The 20,284-nt window shown below is 43.2% G+C and overlaps 1 protein-coding gene and 1 long non-coding RNA gene across 8 annotated transcripts in view; one reads left to right on the forward strand and one right to left on the reverse strand.

The window, feature by feature from the left end:
* Positions 1-16,253, reverse strand: part of LOC118225070 — a 149,531-nt gene extending 133,278 nt beyond the window's left edge. For 2 of the 7 annotated variants that reach the window (XR_004764758.1, XR_004764754.1), the window contains exon 1: positions 2,540-2,991. The gene's annotated coding sequence lies outside the window, so the exon portion shown is untranslated. Of the gene's footprint in view, positions 1-2,539; positions 2,992-14,433 lie in introns of those variants that run through there. The other 5 variants (XR_004764753.1, XR_004764749.1, XR_004764750.1 and 2 more) reach the window with 4 other exon arrangements.
* Positions 16,254-16,270: 17 nt separating this feature from the next.
* Positions 16,271-18,784, forward strand: LOC118225071. Its single transcript, XR_004764760.1, has 2 exons — positions 16,271-16,550; positions 17,983-18,784. It is a non-coding gene; the product is annotated as an uncharacterized LOC118225071 (long non-coding RNA).
* Positions 18,785-20,284: the final 1,500 nt, after the last annotated feature.

Genomic DNA, 20,284 nt, shown 5'->3' on the forward strand with positions numbered 1-20,284 from the left:
GGTGTGTATGGGGGTGGGGGTTAGGGTGTGTATGGGGGTGGGGGTTTGGGTGTGTATGCGGGTGGGGGTTTGGTGTGTATTGGGGGGTGGGTTAGGGTGTGTATGGGGGTGTTGGTTAGGGTGTGTATGGAGGTGGGGTTTAGGGTGTGTATGGAGGTGGGGGTTTGGGTGTGTATGGGGCTGGGGGTTTGGGTGTGTATGGAGGTGGGGGTTAGGGTGTGTATGGGGGTGGGGGTTAGGGTGTGTATGGGGGTGGGGGTTAGGGTGTGTATGGGGGTGGGGGTTCGGGTGTGAATGGGGGGGGGGGGCTGCCCTGCCCCCTGAGGCCCGAGGTCAGGTGGCTAACGACGGCTAACGGCGGCGGTGGCGGTAATGACAGTGGCCTGCGCGCTGGTGTGGAAGGGGCTATCATCAGCGCCTGACAGGCCTCAGCTCAATGGGCTCTAATTGGCGGTCAGGGCTGGCCCGATTCAGAGTGGGCCCCGCCCCCTCACTTTAACACTCCATTAAGTAATTCTGATCCAGCTCCCCCCCCCCCCCCCCCCCCCCCCCCAGCCCACTCCTGCACACAGCTGGCCTTCATCAGGAATCTCCCTTGCTTACCCGCTTATGGACATGTGAGATACAACTCATATTAAAATAATATTTATTTATTTACTATCTTATTTATTTACTCATTTCCTGTTCACTTGTTTCTTGCAGGAACGCTGACATAACTTAAAGCTTTAACCCACAAACCATATAGAGGAACCAAATGATTTTTTTAAAATAACTCCCTCCTCAGCAACCAAGGAGTATAAAATTAAACATTTACAGTCACCTCCAGAATTTTATTTTGACAGGTCAAAGTAATGGATGTATCAAAGGTTTATGCCTTTCCCAGCATAATAATGTAGAGAATTTTGCAGGAAAGCATTGGGTATACCAAATACATGTACACAAGTACCCCGAAAATTATACCTGAACACAAACACACACACATAAAAGTACACCACAAATTATACCTGAATATATATACTCAGGTACACAAATATACTAAGAAACCTTTCTTCCTATTCATTACAATTCCCACACAAATTAATTAAAATTCTGATAGATATAGCTGCTTAATATCAGTTAAAGGCATAAATAAATGAACAGCTAAGGTATTATTCAGACATTTTATAAAAGACATGGAGATAATGAAAATGGATATTGTAAAGGTAAAAAGAGAATTATGCATTTTTTTAATTAATGGAAGCCAGATTCTTCGACATCCTACCCAAATTCTTGTATAAACCACACAATGCTGAGGTGGTACTGGAGACCGTAATTATTACACCTTGCCTGTCCTGTCTAATTCCAAAAGGGACGTCTCTGCGGCTCTGCAGTTTCCTGCTTCGACATTAGATGGCACCAGAGAGAGCTTTGCTAACACGTTCTATTGAGATTTAGATTGATTTTGCTAAGTTTTTGTTCCAGTGCAAATTTTGACATTTCATTGTGCCAAGCGAAAAATCAATTCATTTCAATATTTTCCATTTCTTTTGTTATCTGAATGTCTTTTGTTATTTAAATATACACAGCAAAACAGCAGGGTCACTCTACTGTTTCACCGAGGCCAAATTAGAAAGTAAAATAAGAATGCAGTAACCAACTTTTTATTTATTTATTTGTCTTTCTGCACAAATAATTCAAAAGTAAGTCATCTGCTGTTTCTCATTACAGAGAGAGAGAGTGTGTGAAAGAGAGAGAGAAAGAGAGAGAGATAGTTCAGCTTCGTCAAAAGAAAATAACCATTCAAATTAAATACTTCCACAGCACTGAAAATGCCAGTTCGGTGGGACAAAACTGGCCCCTGTTCTGACGCTGCACGGGCAACACCTGGGTCAAACCACAACCATATTCCACAGTGGAAAGCACAAGAACACTGTACCTGCGCAAAAAAAAAAAAAACTGACCACCGCCCACTTTTGGAATTGTCCTAAAGACAGCAAGTACTCATACTGGTAGAAGGTAAATTAAGGAGGTCCTCGTTCACCGTAACTTTTACTGTGTATATTAGCACGAACAGACCGATGTAATTACAACACCTTTTTCTTCTGATAACTGGGAGACAGGCTCGGGTCCAGACACACATCGTGGCATTAGCATATGACATTACCATAAATTGCTGGAAAACATTGACAGCGGCGGAACGGATACCGAGTTCCCCCCTGCTGTCTGCGCCAATGATCAATTCATTCTCTTTATCCAGCAGTCAAAATATTCCTAATTGCGCAGAAGGGGCTAACGCGCGCGGTGGTTAATTCCCTCAAGTGGATTTGGTAAGCATCCGCGCGCGTCGATTCCCCGCTCGAGTCTCTTTAAAACACCTGACTTTAAGTCACCTTTATTTTGGGCGGTTGAGTCTCTGTGACCCCCTTTACGCAGCCTACTCCACTTTACATTTAACACCACATTGCCGCCACCTTCAACCGTGTAACGAAAAAGCACCGCGGCGTCAACGTAGACGCACCCTCACAGCACGTGCCCAAGGACAGAAATAGGAGGAACTCACTTTTCCCGAGAAGTCCGTAGTCGTCCTGGACCTACCAATGGAACGAACGGGATCGTCACGCATCCTGCAACGCAAGGAAGCAGTCCTCAGTCCAACGGATCTCTTCTGCTGCTCCTGCTTCTCTTTTTTTTGTTTGTTGTTTTTTTATTTTTATTTATTTTTTTATTTTTTTATTTTTTTATTTGCCGCGTTTTGTCGCCAAGTGTTCTCCGGAGGAGAGCAGGTAAACTTTAAGCGAGAGGGTTATCAGAGTCGGCAGTCTTCGCGATGTTTTTCCTCTCAGATCTTTTCTCTGTGGATTGGAAGCTCTTAGTCCTGCTCACAAAACAAACACACAGGTTTTTCAGCGCTGTAACCCTGAGTCCGGCCTGCCTTTCAAACGCTCTCTACCCCACAACACAGACGGCTTTCATTATCTTTCCAGTCGCAGCAAGGCCTAGCTTTAAAAGCTACTGATTTCTTTTTTCCTTTAGCCTCCCACACAAAGGAAGGGCATTTTGTAAATTACTTGCTCGTTTCAGATCAACAAAAGGTACTTTCATTGAAAACCCCCCATTTGATTTTTTTTTTGCTGAAATTTGATTACAAGACTTGAAAAAAGGAAGGAAAAAAGAAAATGAAAAAAAAAAAAAACCCCAGATGGCGTTTTCATTCAGTACCCTGAATGTGCTTTATCTCTGGCTTTTAAACTGTGGCAATCCACAAGTATTTCAGCTGGTAAAAAAAAAAAAAAAAGAACTCTTGACAAAAATTATTGGTTTGCCATTTCTCATACAACTGCCACGAGGAACTCAAAGAAAAGCTTTTCCCCCATCTCTTTCTTTCAAAGAATCGCCTGCCTGGATCAAAATAATGGAGATTAGGTATTTCATTATAAATTATAGTCGGATATGGAGTGGGCTGTCATATTAATAGCAACCTGCCTGTGGCCTTCAGCATGTGCTATTCACCTAGACAATGGGGCCGAGGGTACTGTGTATTGAACTTCTGCTTTGGGCTTGATCAATTTTCCACAATCAAGACGGGAGGAGACTTAACAAAGATATTCACACACGACTGGCCTTCTCGAGACCCCCCTCCTCGGCAGAACAGTTCAAACCCGACGAAACACATATTTTGCGGCGCACACACACACACACGCGCACACAAAAAAACCGCATTCTATCAGGACAGAAAGGAAGGAGACGTGGGCTGAAATGCCGCCCCTGTGGCCTGATGGGCATTTCGGGCTGTTCTGGTGTTCAGCTGCAGATAATTACAGAGCTGCGCGCTCCAGCGGGAGAGAGAGAAACAAATGGAGCGTTGAACACCCCCCCCCCCACCACCCACCCCCCCTTTTCAAACAACGCTACGTCACCACGTTCCACACCGCACCGCGCAAACTATGAGCGCGGGAGAAAGCCGCGGCTGCTGGTTCGAGCCCGAGACTCCCGTCGCTTCAACGGACCAGTCAGTGAAACAACCACAGCGTTAGCCTTCACCTGGCTAACGTAACCACACCTGGGTCAGATAGTGCAAAGAGACATTTATTTCCCCCAACATTCACACACAAAAAAAAACCTCTTTCAGCTCAGCGTTGGCTTGTTGGCGCATTGCTCTGAATCTTCTCAGGGACCTGCATGGGTTTTGTGAAACATTGCCAGCATCTGAAGAGTTAAATGCGCGTCAGACAAGTACAGTGCTTGACACAGCCCGACCTAATTTACCTGTGTTAATCAGGAGATCGGGTTCATCGCCTCCCCAGCTGATTATTAGATAATAAACGTGCTAAAAAAAATCTTTCTCCTCTGAATGCCACCCGTGCCCGGGTGCTCGCAGACGTCCCCCCCGACGCGCTGCAGGGTAAAGATGTCCCCCCCCCCCGACGCGCTGCAGGGTAAAGACGTCCCCCCCCCCGACGCGCTGCAGGGTAAAGACGTCCCCCCCCCCTGACGTGCTGCTGGGTAAAGTGCGGGAACGTAAGTACTGAAAACGAGCGCTGGCTCAGCGGGCTGGCCCCAGCTGGGAGAGAGCGGCGCGCTGCGTTCAGCAGGCTGGCCCCAGCTGGGAGAGAGCGGCGCGCTGCGTTCAGCGGGCTGGCCCCAGCTGGGAGAGAGCGGCGCGCTGCGTTCAGCGGGCTGGCCCCAGCTGGGAGAGAGCCGCGGCGCGCTGCGTTCAGCGGGCTGGCCCCAGCTGGGAGAGAGCGGCGCGCTGCGTTCAGCGGGCTGGCCCCAGCTGGGAGAGAGCCGCGGCGCGCTGCGTTCAGCAGCAGCCTCTCTGAGACACAGAACCCGCCGTTTACGGGCTCCTGCAGGAGCCGACGCGCGGCGGAACAGATGCGCCCCATCGGGGCTAATGTCTATAATCACGCTGGGCTCCTCGCGGGGCTATCTGCATGGAGCGCCCGGCGAGGGGGTAGGGGGCAAATGGGGCAGTTACCTCAGAAGGCCACGTTTACTGTATGAAGCTGAAGCCCCCTGCATTTAACGCATATAGGTGCGTTACATTGCTTTTAATCCCGTACATTAATTAGGATAGATAATTTGGCTAAACATGAATATATCGGAAATGTAAATATATCGGAACATGAATATATTGTTGGGTTTTTTCTCATGTTACCGTGCTGGAACCCAGCCCATTCAGCTCAAGCCACATTCCTGCTGCTTGCTTGTGCAGGACTGGTGATGTGGCTTGAGTTGGATTACACTACACTACATTATACTGCATTGCATTACATTACGTTGCATTACAGTCATTTGGCAGACACTCTTATCCAGAGTAACAAACTGAAGTCAACACCGGTGCTTTTCAGAGTGTTTCAGTGCTTGAAAGAGCCCACACACCTTAGTCCTGAACCCTAAAACATCCCACACACCTTAGTCCTGAACCCTAAAAGAGCCCACACACCTTAGTCCTGAACCCTAAAAGAGCCCACACACCTTAGTCCTGAACCCTAAAAGAGCCCACACACCTTAGTTCTGAAACCTAAAAGAGCCCACACACCTTAGTCCTGAACCCTAAAAGAGCCCACACACCTTAGTCCTGAACCCTAAAAGAGCCCACACACCTTAGTTCTGAAACCTAAAAGAGCCCACACACCTTAGTCCTGAACCCTAAAAGAGCCCACACACCTTAGTTCTGAAACCTAAAAGAGCCCACATATCCTATTCCAGAGCCATAAAAGAACCCACACACCTTATCTCCAAACCCTGAAAGAGCCCGCACACTTTATTCCACTTTATCTAAATTTATGTAAATCTGTCATAAAACCCACGTTGTCTGTACCTTTCAGCCCTATATTCCTGTGTACAGTTTGCAGTGACTAGCTGAGGTTATTTCTCATTTCAGTCATACAGTACATTACATTACTCGCACTTAGCAGACGCTCTTACAGTCTACACAACTTTTTTGCATGTTCGCGTATCCATTTATACAGTGGGATATACACCGAAGCAAACCTTTGGTGCATAACCCAAAGATTATGCACCTTTGCTTGAAGCGTATAAAGGCAGTGTCCTACCTGGGAATCGGACCTACAAACCTTGGGTTCTCTACCTCTACCTCTAACTGAGTCCAGTCCTCTACCTGGTATATTACACTGCCACCCCAATACTTAAACTAATGCAGTGAGCTAAATTAGCACAGCGTAATAGTTAACAGGTGAGATAAGTGGTGTTTGCACAGAGCCACAGTGCTTCCTAATCAAGCGGCTGGTGATTTATGAGACACAGTGCAAAAGCACACCCTGAAGAGTTCCTTAAAAAAAAACCTGTGATGATATTTTTGTGCTCAGACTGTCTTTAGACTAATTACAGAGTGTGTGGAGCAAATATGATGAAAACAAGGCAATGCTGATTTACGCAGGGAGAAAGGGAAGAAAAAAAAACATTACTTGAGACTGGGGCCAGTGTAAGGCTTCCAAGCTAAATTATTTCAAGAAGAAAAACAGGACAAACCTGAATGAGAAAAACCCCCCAAAAAACAAAGCCATGGTTAGCCATGGTTTAAGAGCCGCAACATTATGTCAAAGCTATTTTCACCAAATAACTGCGGATAAACAATTTAATTATCTGTCAGAACTTCAGGGACAAAGGCTTAAGGGCAGGTGCTCATGCAAGGGAAGAGCAGTAGTGCCCCTCTAATCATGTCATGTGGAAGGACTGGATATTTTTGGATGTTTGTCTGAGAGTTTTTAGCTGAGGTACAGAGATGCTGAATTGAAGAAGGGATGTTTTGGTTTCCCTCCTGTTTCGGGTAAGAAGCACCGTGGGTAATGCCCGCTGAGTCAGCTGTGGGGCGCGTATCAGTAACAAGCGTAGCATGGCTGGGAGGGGAGCAAAGCTAGGCCTCAAATTCAGCACAAAATGGCAGTGTGATTTGGGGGGTAAGTGCAATGTAAGCACAGAGTGTGTAGTGATCCTATGGACTGAATGCTTTGGCTCGAATGCTTGAAGTAAATGAACAAACCTGTACACAAACACACACACACACACACACACACACATAAAGTTTTAAGGATAGGCACACAGGCAAGGTAAATATGTTCATCCGTAAAGCTGGTCTGCACAGTGGTGTTATCATCATTCAGATTAGCAGTAGCTCTGCTGTTACGTTTTACCTGGACCCAAACCAGTAATCATGTACACAGTTCTGGGGGGCCTTTGCTATTAGGATGAAGTATCACTATTTGGGGTTAATAAATATTTGTTAATAAAGGAAAAATAGTACATCTCTCACATATGAACTTTAAATGTATCATTGACAGATCATGAAGTACCTTTAAGACAAGTGCCATCTACGGAAAGGAGTAATGAATATTCAACCTTTCCTGTACACACTACAACTCTCATTGTAGAATAACACTTGTCAACATTTATATTAATGTTTACTATCACGTAAAACAAGAAGAATGTCTGAAGTATTATTGCAACAATTTTGAGGTGTATCTCCACATCATTGTCTGTGCTATGTAGAGTTTTTTTATTTTACTATCTTACTGAAATGCAAAAAAAGGAGAAAACTTCTAATTTAGGGTTCATGGGTCTTATGCATATTGAAAATAATTATGATTTATGAATACACATTTCCCTGCGTTTAGACTGCGTACTAAATGCAACAGCTAAAATAACATCGATTACTTCTGAGCCTTTTCCTGTGCAAGACCTTTGCTCGTGTAAAAGTAAGACAAAGCAAGAAAAGGGGGTTAATGCTCCTGCAGATCCAAAGAGTGCTTCCCCAGCCTGGACTCCTACAAACACAGCAGCTTCCATTCACCAGCGCGGGAGCACAGCAGCATCTAAAACCAGCGCTCCTCAGATACCAACCGCAGTCGCACCCGCGACGCCGCCGCACCTGCAGAATCCAATAAAACTCCGCAGAAATGAGAAATTATACTGATATGTTAAAGGGGGATAAAGTGTGTTGCTTGGTGACAGCCCCAGTTTCCGTCTCCCGGTCCATTTTCCCAGAACATTAATCAGCCGTACCACTGTGTCACAGCCGCGGTAATTATTCCTTCCTCAAGATTACAAAAAAAAAGAAAAAAAAAAGGGACCGAGCAATTTCAAAATAAACTAGCGATAGAATGACCTTAAATATATTTTCTCTCCTGCTCCAATAAAACCTCTTCATCTGGCCGTTTGATAAAGGGATTACAGAGGTGCATTATGCAGTCACAGTCAAATCTGGATGTGGAGGTACCAATTTGATTAAATAATTCTTGTTTCCCTTTTGCAAACCTTGCAGTCTTAGTTGGGAAACTAAAATTCAGCAATTATGGCAGATTTGTGCGGGTCTGGAGGGAGATGGGGCGGCGCGGGTCTGGAGAAGAGCAGGAAGAGAGGCTGTTACCTGCCTGCGCTGCGGAACCCTGAGCCAGACCGCTGCTGTCTCTGAACACGATCCCTGCAGCCCGATGCCCAAAGCACACATCAGTGCGTCTGTCTCTGAGCACACGTCAGTGCGTCTGTCTCTGAGCACATTACAGTGCGTCTGTCTCTGAGCACACGTCAGTGCGTCTGTCTCTGAGCACATATCAGTGCGTCTGTCTCTGAGCACACGTCAGTGCGTCTGTCTCTGAGCACACGTCAGTGCGTCTGTCTCTGAGCACATTACAGTGCGTCTGTCTCTGAGCACACGTCAGTGCGTCTGTCTCTGAGCACATATCAGTGCGTCTGTCTCTGAGCACACGTCAGTGCGTCTGTCTCTGAGCACACGTCAGTGCGTCTGTCTCTGAGTGCATATCAGTGCGTCTGTCTCTGAGCACACGTCAGTGCGTCTGTCTCTGAGCACACGTCAGTGCGTCTGTCTCTGAGCACATATCAGTGCGTCTGTCTCTGAGCGCACGTCAGTGCGTCTGTCTCTGAGCACACGTCAGTGCGTCTGTCTCTGAGCACACATCAGTGCGTCTGTCTCTGAGCACATATCAGTGCGTCTGTCTCTGACATTAAGAGAACCTCCACTGGTTGGCAAAACAGAGACTTAAATGGAACACAGAATGGGAAAAAATGCATTACTTATTTATTTATTTATTGCAATGTCTTTTTCAAAAAAAAAAAAGCTAACGTGCCTGTTTATAACCACAGCAGAGCAGTGCACTGTGGGATTTCTGGCTCCAAAGCTTCCCCCAGCCGAAGGGGAGTTGACTGCTCTTGGCATCCAGGTGTGTGTTTTTAACAGTCGCTGGTCTGATCTGAACTCGGGGTGTTCAGTTGAATGCGCGCGCATTAATGCAAATCAGTGGCCTTGAAAACAGGTGAAAAACGGAGAGGTCTCTTTACAATCTGTGTGGAGTTTCTTTTACCTCTCCTGCTCTTTTACCTCTTGTGTGTTTGTATTTCTGTGCTTTTTTAAATGCTCTTTAATCTGTACTTACATCCAAAAACAAAAATCAAAATTAAATGTGATGTTTTTTCCCACGGCGTGCTGGAACTGGTGTGGGCTATGCATGGCAAATTGTGGTCACTCACTCACTCACTCACTCACGGACGACTTTTGAGGGATGTTTTGTGAGACGCACGCACAGGTGGTGCCAGCTAAAATGTGTCTGCAGAAGTGAGTTGCGCCGTGGGTCTGGATGGTTCCGTGCTTGTTGATTAGCTGCTGCCACAGACTACATGTATTTCCTTGAAAAAGATTTAAAGTGGGCTGCTGGGTGGCTGATTTGGTAAGGCACCGTGGTTATGTGCGTGGATGAACCCCACGGTCTCAGGTCGAATCCGGTGCCAGGGCTGACTGTGGCCAGTGGCTCCACTGGGCAATGTGCATTCGATGACTGCATAACCTTAGCAGTGTGGGGCAGTATTAGCAGTGTGTGTGGCAGTATTAGCAGTGTGTGGGGCAGTATTATCAGTGTGGGGGCAGTTTTAGCAGTGTGTGGGGCAGTATTAGCTGTGTGGGGGCAGTTTTAGCGGTGTGGGGGGCAGTATTAGTGGTGTAGGGGGCAGTATTAGCAGTGTGTGGGGGCAGTATTAACAGTGTGTGGGGCAGTAATAGCAGTGTGGGGCAGTATTATCAGTGTGGGGGCAGTAATAGCAGTGTGGGGGGCAGTATTATCAGTGTGGGGGGCAGTATTAGCGGTGTGGGGCAGTATTAGTGGTGTAGGGGGCAGTATTAGCAGTGTGTGGGCAAGTATTATCAGTGTGGGGGCAGTATTAGCAGTGTGTGGGGCAGTATTATCAGTGTGGGGGCAGTATTAGCTGTGTGGGGGCAGTATTAGTGGTGTAGGGGGCAGTATTAGCAGTGTGTGGGCAAGTATTATCAGTGTGGGGGCAGTATTAGCTGTGTGGGGGCAGTTTTAGCGGTGTGGGGGGCAGTATTAGTGGTGTAGGGGGCAGTATTAGCAGTGTGTGGGGGCAGTATTAACAGTGTGTGGGGCAGTAATAGCAGTGTGGGGCAGTATTATCAGTGTGGGGGCAGTAATAGCAGTGTGGGGGGCAGTATTATCAGTGTGGGGGGCAGTATTAGCGGTGTGGGGCAGTATTATCAGTGTGGGGGGCAGTATTAGTAGTGTGGGGCAGTATTATCGGTGTGGGGCAGTATTAGCAGTGTGTGACAATATTAGCAGTGTGTGGGGCAGTATTAGCTGTGTGGGGGCAGTTTTAGCGGTGTGGGGCAGTAATAGCAGTGGAGGGGCAGTATTAGCTGTGTGGGGCAGTATTAGCTGTGTGGGGCAGTATTAGCAGTGTGGGGCAGTATTATCAGTGTGGGGCAGTATTAGCAGTGTGTGACAATATTAGCAGTGTGTGGGGCAGTATTAGCTGTGTGGGGGCAGTTTTAGCGGTGTGGGGCAGTAATAGCAGTGGAGGGGCAGTATTAGCTGTGTGGGGCAGTATTAGCTGTGTGGGGCAGTATTAGCTGTGTGGGGCAGTAATAGCAGTGTGGGGCAGTATTAGCAGTGTGGGGGGCAGTATTAGCAGTGTGGGGCAGTAATAGCAGTGGAGGGGCAGTATTAGCTGTGTGGGGCAGTATTAGCTGTGTGGGGCAGTATTAGCAGTGTGGGGCAGTATTATCAGTGTAGGGGCAGTATTAGCAGTGGGGGGCAGTATTAGCAGTGTGGGGCAGTATTAGCAGTGTGTGGGGCAGTATTAGTGGTGTGTGGGGCAGTATTAGTGGTGTGTGGGGCAGTATTAGTGGTGTAGGGGGCAGTATTAGCAGTGTGGGGGGCAGTATTAGCAGTGTGTGGCAGTATTATCAGTATGGGGGCAGTATTAGCAGTGTGGGGCAGTATTAGCAGTATGGGGGGGGCAGTATTATCAGTATGGGGGCAGTATTAGTAGTGTGGGGCAGTATTGTCAGTGTGTGGGGCAGTATTAGTGGTGTGTGGGGCAGTATTAGCGGTGTGTGGGGCAGTATTAGTGGTGTGTGTGGCAGTATCAGCAGTGTGTCGGGGCAGTACTAGCAATGTGGGGCAGTATTAGGAGTGTGTAGGGGCAGTATTAGCAGTGTGTGGGGGCAGTACTAGCAGTAAGTTAGCTCATAATTGACAGTTGAAGCCAGTTCTTGTGTCCCTATACTACTGTTATTGTGTGGTCTGTTTCACACGTGGTCCTGCACTGGCGTATTGAGGTAACCAGTTAACTGAGAAACATTTACGGGTGGGAACAATAACTTGTACATGGACCAGCCCTTCAGGAATGGAGTTTCCCAGCCTTGCTCTATTGACAGAAGCACAGTAATGAAAAAGGACAGGCTCTTTAGTGTGGTGGTGATCTTGAAAATGGAGTTTAAAAAGCCCTGAGCACTCATTATTTTGTAACTCACTGACATACATAAAGAACCAAAGTAAAACAATTTCTACGATAACAAGCATGTTTTATTAATATGATATTTTAATTTAGTTTTTTACATTTTTGGCTGGACCGCAACAGCAGGGCCAGTCTTATAAACCTGAATGTCTGTGACTGAGTGACTGAGTGAGTGATGAAGTTACACCATTGGTCGGCCGGTTCGGTCCAGCCATGTACTAGGTTTTGACCCGTTCTTGTTTATTTTTAATTCTGAAAGCAACAAAGTTATTTTACTTCCCATTGAAGGAGACGTAGGTAATGGCCATTTTAACTGCGTAATGGAATTCTACATTTTAACCAATCAGTGGTGTGACTAGTTGCTTGGTGGACTGCCAATCAGAAGTTAGCATGGAGCGAATATCCAAACAGAATGAACATGCCGAGTTAGACCTCCAGCTCGACTGTTTTAGAAATGTTATTATTTTTCCTGTTAAAACATAAAATCCGAAGAATGAAGTGTGCACCTTTATGTCTCGTTTATCTCGCGTAGGACCAGGACTAACTCCTTGCATCTGTTTCCAGGTAAAGCCCCGCCTGGCAAAGTTTACAAAGTCACCACAAGCATCGGCACCACAAAGACCTCACGCAGAACCCCCCCAGCGGCCTGTTATTCCTCTGTGGAGTTAAATCAAGCGGATTTAAGAAGCCTCAGATTAAACGGGGTCAGTTTGCTCCAGTTTTCTCCAGACATCGTCCAAAACAGTCATGCGCTATTCTCAGTAAACACAAATACATTAAATTAACATCTCTGATCTCTGCCCGTATAGGTCCATTTTCACTGAGGGCATATGACAAACACGGTCGAGGATGTAATGCTTATTCAAATAATGCAATAACTCACATTTATCAGACAGTACAAATCCCAACACTGCTCACTGTCAAAGATTTAATGCTATGCTACAGCAGAAAAGTAATCTCTAAAATGTCATTTCAACTTCAAGGCTTGAAGAGAAATTAGATCAGCTTTGGGTATTGTGAATAAAACATTATGCTCATAATTCTCTCACACAGTTCATGATCAGCATTGGAAGATAATATCTGTACATGCCAATATTTAATGATTAGAAATAGAAATATCTTAAACACACAAAAAAGCAAGTAAGCAGGATAAATAAGATAAGAAAGCATAAATTAGAGTCATCATAAATGAAAACACTTTATAGTAACACAATGTTTGTGTTCATCACTAAATGCAAAATATAATTTGCAATATTTGTCACGACAAAAGAGAAGCATCACATGAATGACAGAAAGCTGAGATGGTTCAATTGGATGATATTAAACTTCCAGTCATGTGACAGAATTCAGTCAACTTACGCACAAACTGAACCGCACGCCCTGTTCCAAGACCACAACGAGTGACTGAAGTCTGCTGTTGTGGCACAATTCAGAAATAATTACCCCACGTATTGTTTGTGTACAGGCCAGATACCGCATGCACAGTCTGTGCACCTGCACTGAAACACACATTCCTTCTGCAATAAAATAAAACTTCTTCAGCTCGAGGATTTCATTCATTTCTTTTCAAAAGCCACAAAGCCACGGAGAATATACCTGCAAGCTGGCCGTCATAACCACATAAAGGAATCTATACGCAAGTTATATATGCAATATTAATACTTCACACAAGATTACTAACCAGTGCATTTAGGTTTATAAAAACAAATATGTGGCTTGCCAAAGAACCAGACGTCTTGTGCAGTAGTAGAGCTACTAATAGTCATATGTTTACATAATTAACAACTAAAAGCACAAAACAAATACAAATCCACGATTTAGGTGAATGCAGCATAATTTAGAAAATGCGTTCTGTAACTGTAACAGATAGATGCAATAAAATTCCCTGATCTTACAGTTTATTAAACTTGTCACAAGGGAACTACATCAAATTACTGCCACAATCTATCCTTTCCTGTGTATTAAAATGATCCTCATCTTCAGTTCTTTGCTGGTTGGTTTGTTGATTTTATTTCTTAAAATACTCAAAACAGAGTCTAATATTCAGTGTAAAAATTGTATATGTGTATCACCAAGCATAATTTATCAGTAAATGCTGACACTACAGAAGAACATCTCCCTTGATGATATGACCAGTTACAGTGCTAGAACTTGGATTTATTTAAAGGTTACTCAACTAACTGATCTCTTTCTACAAGCAGGTTATAACAAGTATTTACTCCATAAATAAAATTAAACAATATTGCAATTACATAAATCTTCCTATACAAGTCGCATGTTAACAAAATATTTACATTAGCTCGCATTCTGTTAACACTTCCCTTATATAACATGCCAAGCATATTAAAATCCACATCCTTCAGCACGCAGCAGATTTTAAAAGATGGAAATCAATGGCACATTGGTGGGGGTAGCCAGCACAAGAAAAGCCAACATGCAACCAATAACCCCAAAATTCAGAATTTAAAAAAACTGCCCCTTGAAAGCATCCCCTGAAGTACCTTCCTGTCACAGCAAATTATCAGAGTCTGGATCATAAAGCATTTCACAACTTTTTTTCATAATGTCTGCATTTATGCATTTCCCAAAAGATTTCACCTTTCATATTCTCAGAAACAAATAATTAGGAAAAAACAAAACAAAACAAAAAAAATAAAAAATGTGAAATACCTTTAGGTGCCCAGAGGAAGTCTTTGGACAGGGAGATGATGTGATATATTTCTTCCTTACATTCTTAGGCGGCTTGCTCTCTCTGCGGCTGAAAGCGAATGCTTAGAGACTCTGTGGCATATTTAATTAGAAGCAAGCTGTTTGCACTATCAGTGTGAATCTACCTCTCCAATCTCTCGTGAGTCAATCTTCCCCATCTCTGATTTTCTTTTATATTTATGCTGGAATATTTAATTGTAGACAAAAGGTTACCCTGGCTGCATTCATAGCACAGAGGCAGAATAATCTGCTTTAAAAGGCTTGACATTTCAGGCTTTTCAAAAAGGCTGAAAAAATTATATCCTGCTTTTGTTAATCAATGAAGTAGAACTCTCCTGAACAAAAGAATTAAATTGCTTGGTTGGTTTAATAAAACCAACAGAAATAGCTGCTTCCTCTGGGCGTTTTCGTGTGTAGGCTCAGTACAGGCTCCAGCACTGTAATTCCATATGATTTAGGGGCAAAACTCTAATTTCTGCACACAGTTGGCTTTTTAAATCCTATTGAAGCTCCAGCCAGTCAGCCTGACTCTGGAAGGGCAGATTTATCATTAAACCTGACTTCTACAATTTACAATTTCCATACTACCCCTGCTAGTGGAAAACATTGTAATCATGCAAATGAGTGGGGTAATAATTGGGACCTTCAAACAATTTATTGTGCCACTGCGCTGGTTTCCATTTCTGTTGAGCCAGTGGTCTTCTGCACACTGGAATAACCCTTCACTTGCTCTGCAAGGCCATTTCCACTTGGTTTCCCACCTCTAAGCAAACACTGTTTTTTGACCTCAGAGTAACTCATTTACCAGCTCATTCTTCATACGCTATTTATGGTCTGTTTAAAAAAGGAGAGTTTGGGCTCTTTTGTAGCAGTATATATTTCTTCTCAGCGCCTTTGCGGGATCAGAATACTTTGAGGTATAGCTGGGCAAAGGAGACTTAAAGTTTAATAACTGTTTAAGGTGCAGCATCATCAAGGCAATCTTGTGGATACATATGTGTAATTTGAGGAGAATTTATGCAATTTATTGCTTGTTTTCCCTTTTTAGCAGAGAGGTGTACATTAGATAAAGGCCATCTGATTTCATTATCAATTTCATTATTAACCCATCATTAATTATCACGATAGGTTCTGTTATAAAGAATGAAACTTATATTTGAACTGTGTTTTTTCTCTTGACCATATCCACTGTCATTGGCATGCATTCATATTGTGCTTTCAATGCATGTAACAATTCCAATGTTTATTATTCTGGAGACTAATATTAAAATTTATGTCATTGCTAAAGTGTCAGTAATAGATATTGTCATCGTGCTAAACATCATACCCGCCTTTCCAACTCTAGGGAGCAAGAGTTTAAAGGATGGCTTTGCAGTGTAGTGGTTTGAGAACTGGGCTTTGAACTTTGTTGCATAGTTTTACAGAAAAGGTTCTTATACTAGTTTAGTTTAAGTGTCCGTTTTCTTTTCTCTACCCCCACTGGCAGTAAAAAATTATACCATAACTTTATTTAAATTATTGATGTATATCTCATTTACTTGTTCCTGTGATCTTTTGCAGGTTTACAAGTACAGATGTTTTGCTAAACAGACCTCATCCCTGTATGATAATCTAGAACAAAGAAGTACACCATGTTTCCAAACAGTGGGAAACTATCCTACCAACAGGTACTTTCATTTGTCTTGCTTTTTTATTCAGAAATGGCAACTTACTATGTTACTAGAGGTGGTCAAACAGCCATATTCTTGAACAAATATATTTATGTCTGTGTATGTAAGACTAATTATATATATATATATATATATTGTATAATATAATTTTGAAATAATATTGCCTTAACCTGTCTGCAAAGACATCTTTCAGGATTTGTCAGTAGGGGGTTACGACAGTAAGGTGCTTCTGGTTTGTTACTGTGGTGATGCGGTATGAGTTGCTTTACGGCAGGCTGAAGAAAACAAAACAGGAGCGACGCTAGTGAGGAAAAAAGACTACATTTGGCAGCTGCTATCAGAGTTAAACGAATGCGGTAACTTAATGCTTACAAGTGTTGTAAAGCGAGAACCTTAAAGTAAAATATGGTAAGTGAAAAGTCTTAATATTGTCCCGTTCCTTACGTTTGCTTGCTACCAGTTGCTCGCTTGGCTATCGACCAACTTAAATTTACTTGGTTCATGAAGCCAGGAAGACGTGGGATTAGGAACTCCTTTGGCAAACACTACCTTATCTTGCAAGCTTTGAAGTAATAAGCTCGTTGGCATTCAACAAACTTTGTCCTGAAATTAAATGTAATTTTAAGGGTGTTTGCCGTTATTTGAGAAATGCGCAACCCTCGTGCAATATACCTGACTTTTAATAATTAAGGGACTCAGTAGGCTAACGGTGGTTTTACTGGCAGTCAGCAATGCTTGCTGTTCGTTTTGAAGAGAGTTCACCAAAGACTAAAACAACTGGTTTAGCCGGTAGCGGCATGTCTTTTAGCTTCGCTCATTCACTAATGGGAAAATGTTACTAATGGGGTAGATTTCAATGGATATGGGAAATGCGTACCACTCTGATATGTTTTATCATCAGAGTTATCACGTACTCTTTCGAATATACAGTAGTTGGGTTCACTCTGTTTATGCTGTCGTACTTAAAAAAAAAAAAAAAAAAACTTTTAAATTATCGTCTCAACCTTTAACTCGACCGCACTATACAACCAGAGACGTTCACGATGTTTTCATCAGTCATTCTGAGTATATAAGACATTCGTTCAACAGTGTTAAATGTTATGCCCACGATAATGCTAATCCTATTTATTCCTGCATCTTTGTATACACACAAAAACTGCTCAGGTACTGCACAGTTTCAACGGGAGGAAAAAAACATTTCCACTTTAAGGTCATTGGCACAAAAGGAAAGCTTTTCTATACAGTTCAAGTCAGAGATTAGTGTAAAGAGTGTACAGTGACAAAGACAATGTAAATTTAAGAACACATAAGTATGTAACCAAAATGTTTACACAAACACACAAAAAATATTTTTTTAATGTCCTCCAGCAAATTTTTTACAACTTAGAGGACAAGCGTGATAATGGGGTACTGGTATGGATTGGTCAAGTAAGTGGAAAAACATTTTTGACCTACAATATTTAAGGCAGAAAGTATGGATCCTGACTGTCTTTCAAGTCTTGGCTTAGCCTTACTGACAAGAGTGCAGCTCCACCAATGACAGAATACGTCAGTAACAAGCACTGCAACAATGCCGACTGCGATTGGTGGATACCATCTAACTGTACTTCTGGGATCACTGAATATTACTTGGACGTGTATTTTTTCCAACGATTATGAAGAATTGTTGACTGGAGGTGGGGGACAGTTCTGAATTTAAAAAATAAACATTTTTGCATTGCGCCATATAGGCCTATTGTCTGACTGTGCCTGTGGAACATTTTAAAACTAGACCAGAAAAACAAGGACCCTTGGGCTTAGATTTTTTTTATTTTTTTCCACCTGCGATTTACTCTTCAAGGTAGCCAAGGTAGTGGGCGTGAAAACTGTGGACCTGACAACACTGCTCCAAACCGAGAAGCCGGGCGAGGATGAAACCCGTTAGGAACGCCAGTGAAAGGACAAAACTGACCCGGAACGCCTCCGTGAGCTCAGCACAGACTTTGAAAGAGAGTCCAAGCCCAAGGGCTGAGGTGGTAGGATATTTAGAGTGAAATAACGACATCCTGGCATTTGGTGTAGAGGTGGAGAGAAAGAAAGCCATTTCTGAACCAAACCAACTGAAATCCTGTACAGGGTCTGCAGCAACACATTTATTTTTTTGTCCAGTTTTCTTTTGTATTACCACTTTAAAATGTCTTTGTGACAGTGTCTGTAAAAAGCGCTATACAAATAAAGTTTAATTGAATTTTTTGGGACTCTGCAAACGTGTAGCCGAAGGTTTTGTGACCAAAATAAGACCACCGTGGAGAAATCTGGAGAAAACCCAAGAAAGTGCAGTCCACCCCGAAGAGGAAAAGTTGCTTTGGTCTGCTAAAGACTTAAAACCAGGACAAAAACTCCTGTTTCAGAAGGACTGTGACCCAGAACACAAGGCCAAAGCCCTGGAGTGGCTTAATCCTGACTTTGTTCTCGTAGAAAACCTCTGGCAAGACATGATTTCTCCAACCAACTTTGCTGACAGTAATGGGCAAAAATGGAACCTTCCTGGTGTGTGAAGTTGGTAGTCTTAACCAAAAAAAAAAAATGCTTCCACCAAGTATTGACTGGGGGGTAGGGTGGGGGGGGGGTGAATATAATAAAAATATTTCAGTATTGAATTTTTACATTTATTTCTGCTGATCTTTCACTTGTTTCACTTAAGAAGTACTGAGTTTGAGCTTTCAGGTCTCATAAAAATATGAATTTAAAATAAAATATGTACATTTCTTTTAAGGCCCTGCATCATTTGTAGTTCAACAGAAAATGTAATATCAGTTGAAGACACACACACACACATACACATGCAGACACACATACTTGGGTTATCTTAAGTGCCAGAAAAATAAGGTTCCTGTTGCAACTAATTATCGGGGGAAAAATGGCATAATTTTAAATAGGCTCTACCTGACAATGTATGGCCAGGATGCTATACTTGGAAATGTGTTAGTGTTCGGGGGCCAAATGCAAATAGGTAATACAAGATTTAATAATATGCAGATGGCATGCCACTGATGATTGTTGGTGATCGACACATCTATTCATTTGCGTGGATTAAACTGTAATTATTTTTCCTCATCTATCAATTAAGGCAACCGTGTAATCAAGGAGCATTGTGTTTTGGGCTTTTGTTTAACGGCCAGTTCTGTGGTGGCTGTGCACTAGCAATGGCAGCTGCAGGTTTTTGCAGGTTGGCAATTTGGAAGCAATTATAATATATGGGCACAGAGAGAGATAAACCTCTTGGTTTGGAGTGACATCCTTTATCCAAACTGGGGCTTCGTATTAGTGCAGTAGACATCCGAGTTGTTGCCCTATTGTCCTGCATTGGAGAAGAAAGAAAAAAAAAAGATGTGTGACTTTTGATTCTATGGACTCCCTGGCTGGCCACTAAAGACATTCTGCTTTGAGTAGTGAACTCACAAAAAGCTTGCAGCTTTCTCAGAACTGTAAGGCTTTTCCACACCACCATTATCATTAGAATCTAAGCAATGTCTTGATGCTTAAAATGCTAAAATGGAGCATTCGTGGAATCCCTGTGAATGGTCAACAGTGCGTCTAAACCAGCGGAGGAGCAGAGGGACACATTTAGTGGGATCTGGGGGAAATAAAGGCATAAAAACCAAAGGACTAATTGCCTTTTCAATGCATTTATTTGGACCCCCACCCCCCACATTTCAGTCATTTAGTGGGGCGAACTGTAAGGTGTGGTTTCTGCCCAAAAATGACCCAAAGAGAAGCAACCCTTGCGTTTTGGAGTCCATGTGATAATTAACTATACAAGTTTGTTGAATTACATTTCATAATTTTTAAAAGCATAAGAACTTTCTCCCCTTATAGTCCTGCTGTTAACACAGTTAAGGTAAGAGAAGCACACAAAATAGCGTTGAATCATTAATTTTAAACTTGGTTTGTTTAGATGGCAGCATTAGCCTATCAATCTTCACTGAAACCTGCACTGTAATTCCAGATTCATGCAGAATCATTCATGGTTTCTCACAAAGTACTTTAGATTTCCTGAGGGCTTTCACTGATTTGGGTATTCCCATGTTTGTTAAGCATGCTTTGCTTCTAGTCAAAGGTCTATAACTCTGGTGTCAACAGTAAGATCAGGGCTAATGCTT

Source organism: Anguilla anguilla, chromosome 4 (genome assembly GCF_013347855.1).
Source record: "Anguilla anguilla isolate fAngAng1 chromosome 4, fAngAng1.pri, whole genome shotgun sequence".
NCBI lineage: Eukaryota > Metazoa > Chordata > Actinopteri > Anguilliformes > Anguillidae > Anguilla > Anguilla anguilla.